Source organism: Saccostrea cucullata, unplaced genomic scaffold (assembly GCF_032062105.1).
Source record: "Saccostrea cucullata isolate Sc308-1 unplaced genomic scaffold, CSIRO_AGI_Scuc_v1 ctg8133, whole genome shotgun sequence".
Classification (NCBI taxonomy): domain Eukaryota; kingdom Metazoa; phylum Mollusca; class Bivalvia; order Ostreida; family Ostreidae; genus Saccostrea; species Saccostrea cuccullata.
This window is the reverse complement of record NW_026926871.1, coordinates 1-11286: the sequence shown is the minus strand read 5'-3', so window position 1 is coordinate 11286 and position 11286 is coordinate 1. Positions and strand designations below refer to the sequence as shown.

General features: G+C 32.4%; 1 long non-coding RNA gene across 2 annotated transcripts; it reads left to right on the top strand.

The window, feature by feature from the left end:
* The first annotated feature begins 2945 nt into the window (after positions 1 to 2945).
* LOC134272800 (uncharacterized) lies at positions 2946 to 10918 on the top strand. Of its 2 annotated transcripts, none has more exons than XR_009993292.1 (3): positions 2946 to 3036; positions 4361 to 4435; positions 10779 to 10918. It is a non-coding gene; the product is annotated as an uncharacterized LOC134272800 (long non-coding RNA). The 2 variants fall into 2 exon arrangements; XR_009993293.1 differs by lacking the exon at positions 10779 to 10918 and adding an exon at positions 6359 to 6426 and having other exon boundaries at positions 4361 to 4440.
* The last annotated feature ends 368 nt before the right edge of the window (positions 10919 to 11286 follow it).

Below are 11286 nucleotides of genomic sequence, written 5' to 3'. Positions count from 1 at the left end.
TTTTATTACATTGAGAAATAAATTGCAACTAACTGCCAACATTGTGAGTAATTGCCAACATTGTGACTAACTGTCAACATTGTGACTAACTGTCAACATTGTGACTAACTGCTAATATTGTGAGTAACTGCCAACATTGTGAGTAACTGCCAATATTGCAACTAACTGTCAACATTGTGAGTAACTGTCAACATTGTGAGTAACTGTCAACATTGTGACTAACTGTCAACATTGTGACTATCTGTCAACATCGTGACTAACTGTCAACATTGTGAGTAACTGCCAACATTGTGACTACCTGTCAACATTGTGACTAACTGTCAACATCGTGACTAACTGTCAACATCGTGACTAACTGTCAACATTGTGACTAACTGTCAACATTGTGAGTAACTGCCAACATTGTGACTAACTGTCAACATTGTGACTAACTGTCAACATTGTGACTAACTGTCAACATTGTGACTAACTGTCAACATTGTGACTAACTGCCAATATTGCAACTAACTGTCAACATTGTGACTAACTGTCAACATTGCAGGCTTGGGGTAATGCTAATTGTAATGGTAATGCATTGCAATGCATTACATGAACTCAAGGTAATGCTAGTAATGTGTAATGCCCAAAAATTTGCATTACATGTAATGGTAATGGTAATTATAACATAGTATTACAAAGCATTATTTTGTATGTACCTATTTGAAGAAATTAAAATGGACATGGATGATGGAAATTATTGTTTAGGTTATTTTTTATTATTTATTTTTATTTCTTTGCAAATGATAAAATTGAAAAAAAAGTTAACCTATTTAAATAAAATTTCTGTATCTATTTAAATACATTTTTTATTCTGTTGAAAGTACACTTACCTTACGTTTAAGTTTTCAAACGTATTTCAATAAGAATTAATTTTAAAGATTTATATAAAATAGTTTTAAAAAATCTTTTTTTTAAATAAAAAATCACATATGAGATACACTATTATTATATACAGTGAAAACTGATAATTGCCACCTTTTAAATAGCTAGAGTGTCATCAAAACACACTATGCCTTTGGGTTATGTAACAATTAAAACAATGCATTGTTTGGAGAAATGCTCCAAATTTCCAGTTCCTTTCTCCTGACTGTTTTTATAAAACATTAATTAAGCTGGTCTGCATGTAGCTTGTACTGACCATGAAAATTTCATTGTACCAATTAGAAGACATGCAGGCATTGTATGATTAGCAGATAAAAATGTACATCGTCATCCTGTCTACTTTTTCAAAAAGTTTGTCAATGCATTTATTTCTTTCATAATTTAAGGTACTAATCAAAATAGCCTGTATACGTTATTATTAAATATTTTTGGGCAGCTAGGGGTTAAAGTGCCCCAAAGGTTAATTGCTTCATAACATCAATAGTTAAACAAAAAGTGGATATTGTACATGTCTTGTATAACTGACAATTTAAAAGTCTGAACTTTCTGTGAATGTAAGTTATTGACAATGTAATATATACAAAAACTTGAAATCAAATTTGAATTATTGAATATCATGTTTAGTTTTGAAGGGGGTGGATACATACTTATGAAAAAAAATCGCTATATTTTGTATACATTTCTATGTTTAAAAACCTCCAAAAGTAATGGTAATGGTAATGCATGACTTTACTAAAGTAATGGTAATGTAATGCATTACTTTAAGAAAATAGAGTAATGGTAATGGTAATTTAATGCCCAAATTGTTGAAGTAATGGTAATGTTATGCATTACTTTACAATGTAATTGTCCCAAGCCTGCAACATTGTGACTAACTGCCAATATTGTGACTAACTGCCAATATTGTGACTAACTGCCAACATTGTGACTAACTGTCAACATTGTGACTAACTGCCAACATTGTGACTAAATGTCAATATTGTGACTAACTGTCAACATTGTGACTAACTGTCAACATTTGACTAACTCAACTCAACATTGTGACTAACTGCCAACATTGTGACTAACTGTCAAAATTTGTACGGTACTTATTAGCTTAGAATCATGAAACTTTGTAAATTAATTCATCTTGGGTCTTCGAAGAATGATGTCCAAAAAGTAGGTCACTGTGACCTAATTTCGACATTTTATGGCTTTATTTAAGTATCTTATGTATTTATTGGCTTAGAATCATCAAACTTTGTGAGTTGATGCGTCTTAGGTTTTCAGAGAGTGACGACCAAAAAGTAGGTCATGGTGACTTACTTTTGACATTTTATGGCTTTATTTAAGTATCTATAGTACATGTTGGCTTAGAATCATCAAACATCATCAGTTGATGCATCTTGGGTTTTGGAGAATGGTGTCTAAAAAAGTAGGTCATGGTGACCTAATTTTTGACATTTTATGGCTTATTTAAGTATCTATGGTACTAACTGGTTTAGAATCATCAAATTTGTTAATTGATGCATCTTGGGTTTTTAGAGAATGTGAGACCAAAAAGTAGGTCATGATGACCTACATTTGAATATCTCAGGTACTTATTGGCTTATAATCATCTAACTTTGTCTGTTGATGTATCTTGGGTTTTCAAAAATCGTTTACAAAAAATTAGGTCACAGTGATCTACTTTTAAATGTCTCAAATACTTACTGGCTTAGAATCTTCAATATTTGTCTATTAATGCATCTTGAGTCCTCAGAAAACTTCAATCTTAAAATAGGTCACTGTGACGTACTTATGGTTTTTTATGCTTTATTATTAAAAATATCTTCAGCCCTAATTGGTTAAGAATCATCAAACTTTGTCAGTTGATGCAGCTTGGGTCTTAGGATACTTATAAATTAGGGTTAGAGGCTTCAAATAGAAGTGATAGATTGTACAATTTATCAGAAGAGCGATTCAAGGCCCTTGGGCCTCTTGTTTATAATATTATTTATAAAAAGATAAAAAAAAAGATAAAAAAAGAGAAGAAGTTTAAACTTTTAACCTAAATTATTTTAATTTACAGAATGCCCACTTGGTTTTTCGGATTCAAATGTACTGGTATCTGTAGTAGAACATGTGCTACGCCAGGTGTTTGTGACCGATTTACCAGGTCTAGGCGGCCTCTGTTTTTGGAGGATAGATTTTATCCTCTAGAAACAGAGGATGGAGGTGTCGCCACCTACCGGACTTTTCAAAACAAAGGGAAGTATAAACCAAACAAATAACAGCAACTCTTGCATCTCAAGTCCCAGTTTATGTACCGTACTCTGATTTTTCAACCAAAACAAATAAAAGGTTAAATTTCATACGATGATGGTTAAATATAGGTATTTAAATCATTTCAATAAATTTTGGTAATTTGCTGTCAATAAATTATTCATTTGAAAGCTTTGTTAAAGACCCTTTTCTGTCTGAAAATAAGTTATAGCCAACCTCATATTCCGGTAAAATAATTATGTGTTAACAGCATAAAAGTTTTAAAAAACATAATTTTGAAAAATTCAGTTTCATAATTATTTCATTTAATAAGACGGTAGAGGAATTTTTCTTTGAAGTTTGCTCTTCTGCACGGGACTACAGTGGGCGGAGCTACTTTCCGTTCTGTATTACGTAGTCTTCTATACTGTTGTATGTGTATACATCTAATAAAACTGAAATATTAAGACCCCTGAAATAAATTAGGATCAATCTCCATCTACAGCAAGGTTAGACCGTCCCCCTTATCAATTAAGACTGACTTAAATTCAATTGCGTCTACCCGTTGTCAAAACTAATCTGACTGAAACTTACGTTGTCCGTGGAAATATATATACTGCGAATGCATGGTCCCCGTCGAGGCCTCATCTAAGAACTCTAGCGGAAGTTTAGATGCTGCACAGCTAAAAAGTGGGATTTTTTTTCTTATTTTCTCTAAATAATATTTATTTCATCTTTGCTTAAATTATCAGGCAGAGTGTATTTTGTCTTTACAGTACGTTTTCTTTTGTGTTTCCTTTTCCTCTAATCTTTAATTAAAAGAAATATGAAAGTAATGTTATTTATGTATTGTTTGAGCATTTAAGTGCCTTTTTATTTGTTCTGATAGGGAAAAAACATAAAAATTAAACAAAATAACAAGAAATATTGAGTAGAAATGAAGCGCAAGAAGTGCTAACTTTGAAACGTATTGTAAAAATTCTAGACATAGAATCTCAAATCGCCACATACAATTGATAGTTTAATGTCTGATCTTTTATTTAATTGTACTCTGGTGATTGCACTTTTTGATTAAAGGTAGGCATGCGGCGTTTGAAAATTACCTGTGCTATCCTCTGAAATCAGAAGATAAACTATCCGACATTGCATTGCGATTTCCATATATGGTAAAAAATTTGGCTGCCATATTGAATCTAGCTATCCTCCAAAAACGGAGGCCGCCCAGACCTGTTTACAGGGACTTGCTTTGATGGATGTTTACCAGGATTCTCGGGAGATCGATGTCTCAATGGTATCGTTACTTTTTTATCCCCCTCTTCGATGAAGTGAGGGCATATTGCTTTGCTGCTGTCTAGAGTCGTCTGTCTATTGGTCCATCAAGTTGAAATTACCGTTCATCTTCTTTTTGCAGAGGTTGCATATACTGTAATAACATTTATTATACAGATTAATCATAAAAATATCTGGGTCAATTATTGTTTTTGGTACGATCGAGCAGTTTTTATAAGAGTTAAGCTCCTTGTACCTAGAAAAATTCCAATGATTTGCATTTTTCGTTCCTTTTTTGGCAGAGATTGCACATACTGAAATTAAATTTTGTATACAAATTACGATAAAATATTTACGTCAAGGTTATTTTTGGATACAATCGAACAATCTATTAAAAAGTTTTGCCTCTGCATGTTTCTGCAGTCTTCGTTCATTTTTGTGGTATGTATTTCATTGGTAATGGGACATAAGTGTTTCACTAAGTTAATCATATCTTGTCTACAGGAATAGCAGTGTCCGTCATCAGATTTAAAAAAAAAAATACATGTACGACGGGTGTTACAAAAGTTAGCAGACTAGTTCTAGTGTGAGCGCGCGATTTCCACAAAGCCGGTCAAACTTCCCGGATAAACTCAAACTATTTTCCAGTAAATATACAAAGATTTGGTGCTCTACAATGATTATTGAGAAATAAACAGCTTTTTATTTTGATAAAACTTGCTTCACGGAGCATGCTACATTTTGGCACGTTCACATCACAAAGAATCTTTATCAAAATTAAAAACTGCACAATTGTAGCGCAAAGAGATTTATGGTACTTTACCTCTCGCTAAAGTATTTATGAAACGTCACTGGGAGAAATTTCGAATAAAATTGGGGGGTATAAGACTGTTTTATAGCCATTTATAAATGATCAACGCGTAAAAACAGAGCATAAAATCGGAACGTCATCATTCGTCTTGGAGCACCGCACTATATAAAAATTATGTGTGCGGACAGAAAAATGTCCAAAGACATTAAAATGTTTAAGATGCTGCCGGGAATTTTCTACACATACAAAGGACAAAGTTTTCAAATGGTTGTAGCTGTATAAGAATGGAAGGATTAACATTTTATATGATTAACTCCATCGATACTTCACTACCCCCTTATCTCATGGACGTTGTGCCTATATGGTTTTGCATAGTTTCCATTCCATTTATAAGATCTCAATAATATCCGAATCAGTACAATCCGAAGCAGTACAAAAGACATTATAATAGAAAAATAACATGTCTTGATATAGATATTCAATTTAGAAATAGAAAAAAGATAAGAAAAACCTGTAGAAATGAAAGATTCAAAGAACTGGACAAAGTTTAACGGGTTGAAATCTGGTTGTCACGTCACCTTACCTCAAGTGATTGCTCCGTGAATCCCATAAGCTCATAGTAAAAATCGTTGTAAATTTTCAAGCTTTAAGTAAATGGACCTGAATTTTTACATACTAATAAACAAAATGTAGGAATTTATTCAGACATAGGTAATACTTCACAGTACACAATATATTTTCCGCAATTCAATGTGTCCACGAACTATTTTAACAACCCTACCATTCTACCAGAAATATTCCACTGATGAGCGAGAAGTAACACCTTGTCTTCAATAATGTACATTGTATCTTATTTCCATTTCAAAAGAAATTTTGAGGCAAGAACTTATTGATGAAGAGCAATATTAAGATTTTATTATTTCCAGTGTTTCTTTTAAACACATCTGAAACTTCCCTTTTCACAGATTTGTACTGTGTGTAAATATTTTGCGATCATCACCTTAGTAAATATTATTCACCCTTTAAAAAAAAAAATAGCAAATTGCTGCTGTTTATATCTTTTTTGTATATTATGAAAACTTTCGCCAATTAATAAGCTTCCTGGTATATGCAAAATCCGTTTATAGTTTGTAGACCCGGTAAATATACGGACGCAACTGTAGAGAACCTTGTGGTTTCTGCAAAGATAAAAAGCCATGTGATTGATTGATTTTATATTGTTTAACGCCGAGTCGGCAATTTTTAGAGCCATATTTCGGAGGACTATAAGGTTAATGGATAAATAAAGTTTTTGGTTTCTCTGGCGGCCCCCAATGAGCCTACTCTTTTTCGAACTCCAGAGAAACGATCTTTTACCTGCCAAGGGGGTGTCATCCTTGACACGGGGCACCATTTAACGTCCCGTCCGACGGACTTAAATATATTTTTTAAATATATAAACTGTTAAAAATAGTGTATAAACTGTTGATAAAATAAATTCATATATGCTAATGCATTTCTAATTAAAATTACTTTCAAGATTTTATTCAAATTTTACTATAATAATCCGTTTCTTGTAGATATTCTAAAATTTTGTAAACATGAACATTTGTAAAAAGTTCATACATTGTTTTTATACTTCCAAAAAGTCTACTTCGAATAGGTGTAAAATCGGAACATTCTAAAAGTATGTGATTTATAGTTATTGGACAGTCACAGGATATGCATTCTGGCTGTGACTCCCGATTCAATAAAAATATTCATGTGTAATTTTTGAATGCCCAATACGTATTCTTGATATAATTACTTCGTCCTGACGTTTCAGACCGAAGTGAGGTGATTTGTTAACTTTGTTTTCAATAGCGTAAAGCTTACTTTCGTCACAAAAATTCCAATAAATTTGCCAAAGAGAATTAACATAAATTTTAACGAGATATTTCAAATCGGTGTAAGGAATTTTGAATAAAGTAATTTGATGTTGAAGTGCATTTTTGGCAGCACTGTCAGCTCTAGTATTTCCAGGGATTCCGACATGACTCGGAATCCAACAAAAAATTACTGTTTTACCTTGTTGCGCCAAATGATAATATTGAATTAAAATATCTAAAATGTAAGGTTGATCAATATTCTTATTTTGTATAGATTGTAAGCGGAGCAAATCCGAAAATATTGTGAATATTTTTCCACTAGAAGATTTTTATATATTCAAATGCAAGTTGAATGGCCTTTGCTTCGGCGGTAAAGATTGTTGCTTCATTTGGGAGCCGTGTAGAGAAAATACTGTCTTCCATCACGGCAGCTGATGCTACTTTATTTTTATCCTTTGAACCATCTGTATACACCTCAACTGTTGAACCATAAGAATGTTTTATTTCGGCATATTTTTGTTTAAAAACAAGACAATTTGTTTTCGATTTTCTTAAATTCAGTTAAAGATAAATCTACGGTTCGGATTTATTAATTGCCATGGCGGTATTTCCGAAAAATTAGAAGGTTTTATAATATCCAAAGGTAATTCAGAATCTCTTATATGTTTTTTAGATCTTAGACCAAGGGGTTTTACACATGATTTTCTCTTATGATACAAGTCTTCGTACTGCGGATGAAAAACACAATTATAAGCGGGATTATTAACATTTGCTTTTAATTTCAAAATATACTGCAAAGTAAGTTTAATTCTTCGTAAGCCGAGAGGCGGTTCGTTTGCCTCAACATATAGACTGTCTTTAGGAGAAGTTCGAAAAGCTCCCAAGCACAGTCGGAGGCCTTGCTGGTGTATTGCATCTAGAGCTTTTACGTATGAAGTTCTTGCAGAGCCATACACAATACAGCCATAATCTAACTTGGATCTAACTAAAGAACGATATAGTTTTGAAAGAGTATCTTTATCTGCCCCCCATTTAGTATTTGCAACTACTTTAATAACATCTAAGGCCTTTGTGCATTTTTCTTTTAGCATTTTAATATGTGATACAAATGAAAGTTTACTATCAAAAATTATACCTAAAAATTTTATCTCCTTAGCAACTTTTATAGGATTTCCATCTAGTAGTAAATGTGGTTTGTCATGAGCCTTCCGTTTAGAACAGAAATGCACACAGGCGGTTTTACTTTTTGAAAAATGATCCATTTGTATCAGCCCAGTCTTGAATTTTATTTAGGCAAGACTGTAATTTTCGTTCAATATAATTCATGTTTTTAGCTTTATAACAAAGAACAAAATCATCCACATATAAACTTCCATGCATATCATTTTTCAGTACTTCAGCTAAGCTGTTAATTTTCATATTAAATAAAGTGACTGATAAAAAAACTACTGCCTTGTGGTACACCCATTTCCTGTTCAAAGCTTTCCGAATAAGTAGACCCCAAGCGGACTTTAAAATGTCTATCATTTAAAAAATTCTTAACAAAAATTGGTAAATGCCCTTTTAGGCCCATATTGTCAAGATCTTCTAAAATACCATGTCTCCATGTAGTATCATATGCTTTTTCTAAATCAAAAAACACAGATACAACATGCTCTTTTTTTGATAAAAGCATCTCGAATATAGGTTTCCAGTCTTACCAACTGGTCAATTCTGCTTTGGTTTTTTCTAAAACCACATTGTATATTAGATAGAATATTATTGGTTTCAAGAAACCATATGAGGCGTTCATTAATCATCCTTTCCATGGTTTTACATAAGCAGCTTGTTAAAGCAATTGGTCGATAATTATTTGGATCCGTATGATTCTTTCCAGGTTTTGGAATAGGAATAATAGTAGCCTGGGTCCAGGGAGGTGGAAATTGACCTCGCTCCCAAATTTTATTAAAAATTTTTAAAAGACACTCTTTGCTGTTTATAGGAAGGTGTTTGATTATTTGGTAATGAATCTGATCTGGTCCTACAGCTGTATCATGAGACTTTTCTAAGGATTTTTGAAGTTCGTCAATAGTAAATGGCTGATTATAACATTCATTGTTTTCAGATGTAAAATTTAATGTTTTATTTTCTTGAGATGTTTTATGTTTACTAAATTTAGGGCTCACATTTTTTGTGGAGGAATTTTTATGAATTGTACTAGCTATTTCATTGGATATTTGTTTTTTATCCGTAATAATTTGATTTCCAACCTTCAGATGCTCGTAATATTTTTCAGGACCTTTTCCCTTGAACTTCCTGTATTGCGTTCCAAACCTTATTGATAGGAGATGTGAATTAATGTTGGACATGAACTCTTTCCAAGATTTTCGTTTATTAAAATTTATAGTTCTCCAAAGTTTTGCTTTAAATATACGGAAATTGCTTAAATTTAAAGAGATGTTGGTAATCTATTAAATTGTCTTTCTGCTTTTTTGCGAGCTTTAATAGCATCATTACATTCTTCTGCCATGTGATAGCATGACTGGAATCTGCGTGAATGGATGCTTGAGCTATCTCTATGGGGATAAATGTATAACGGGTAAGAACTGAATTGATCGTAAAAATGCTATGAATTAATAATTAATTCGACTTAAGTTAATTTATAAATTGATAGCTTTTATATTTCTGGTACCTTTTTCTTATTCATATTAATTCAAGTTTGAAAAATATTCTTAATTTTTAGCAGGAAAAAGTAACAAAACTTAAATCAACTAGTATAGAACAAGGAATAAATATCTGTATTATTATTACACGCTAAAAGTGGAAAAGGAAAACATAGAATAAATTCACAGTTCGTCATCACTTTGAAGTATACGTTTTTATTAAGATCTTTAACTGACCAAAGATGGCAAAGTCAAACTTAAAACTAAATAGTAAGAAGCATGATAAACTCAGTATTGACATTCCTGTTAGAAAAAAATAATTTAGTTTTACTTTAGGTCATTCGCAAATTTTGGGAGATCCCCCAGAAGTTTTGAGCTTTTTGCTTTTAAAAATCTACACCACAACTTTCTAAAGGCTCAAAAGAGACCCTTTTTGAAGTCAATTGTCAAGGCCTTAATTATACATTCTATGTGTGCAAAACTTCCATTTTCGGGCAATTGAGCTTTTGCAATAAAATTTTAGACCACATATTCCTATGGTCAGTCTTCCTTCTTAAAGTACCCAATCGACATCCCCCTGTTCCGATCTGCACATTCTCTTCTTTTTCCTCAAGCGGGAAATTCAGATATCATCATAGATTCCTTAACACAAAATCTTCCTTTATGGTTTTAAATGGGACAAATCTAGACAAACACAATGTAATTGTGAAATACTTAAAACGCCCGTATGTGCAGCACATGGCAAAAGAAAAATTCCTCATATGTTAGTTAAGCCCCAGAATCAAAATACAGAGTCCGTATATACCATGGTATTATTTTCCAAAGAAATGGCTTGTGTCTCTAAATAAACCAGTGAATAAAACGGTCGGACAGAAAGTGCAAAAAACATTCCCAACTTTAAATTTACGGGCATAAAAACAATATAATTTTATAAAACAATGAAATTCAATATCTGAATTCTTTAATATCGTGAACTACCCTGTTACGACAATAATTCCTTCATGATACTTCACATTTTCTCGTTATTGTGTCAATATGTATTTCGAAGTTCTGAAATCTTAACAGAATGCCCCTTAGGTTATTATGGGTTCAACTGCACAAGTGTCTGTAGTAAAACATGTTCAACGCCAAGTGTTTGTGACCGATTTACGGGGAAATGCTTTGATGGATGTTTACCGGGATTCTCGGGAGATCGCTGTCTCAATGGTAATACCTCATGTTTTATAGATCATTCATTTTTTATATACATACGATCGAACAAAGTACTATACATTCCACACGAAAAAATTTTTTTCTGCTGGGAAAATAGAAGCACCTAGATTTGACTCTGAAACATTACAAGTGTATATGATTGACTACCTATGTCCAGTTTTTATGAAAAAGCTATGTTGATTTCTTTTGTTCTGGGGAAATTAAAAACGTTGAGTTACTCTTGTTACCAACACTTTACAAGGGTAGTAGCTGAAAACATGATAGCGTTTATCTTAACGATTGCTTTGTCGCTTTGATGATGGTTTTAATGCCCCCAAAACCCCGTTTATATTCTCTTTTTGTTGTACTTCTTTTCGTGTTT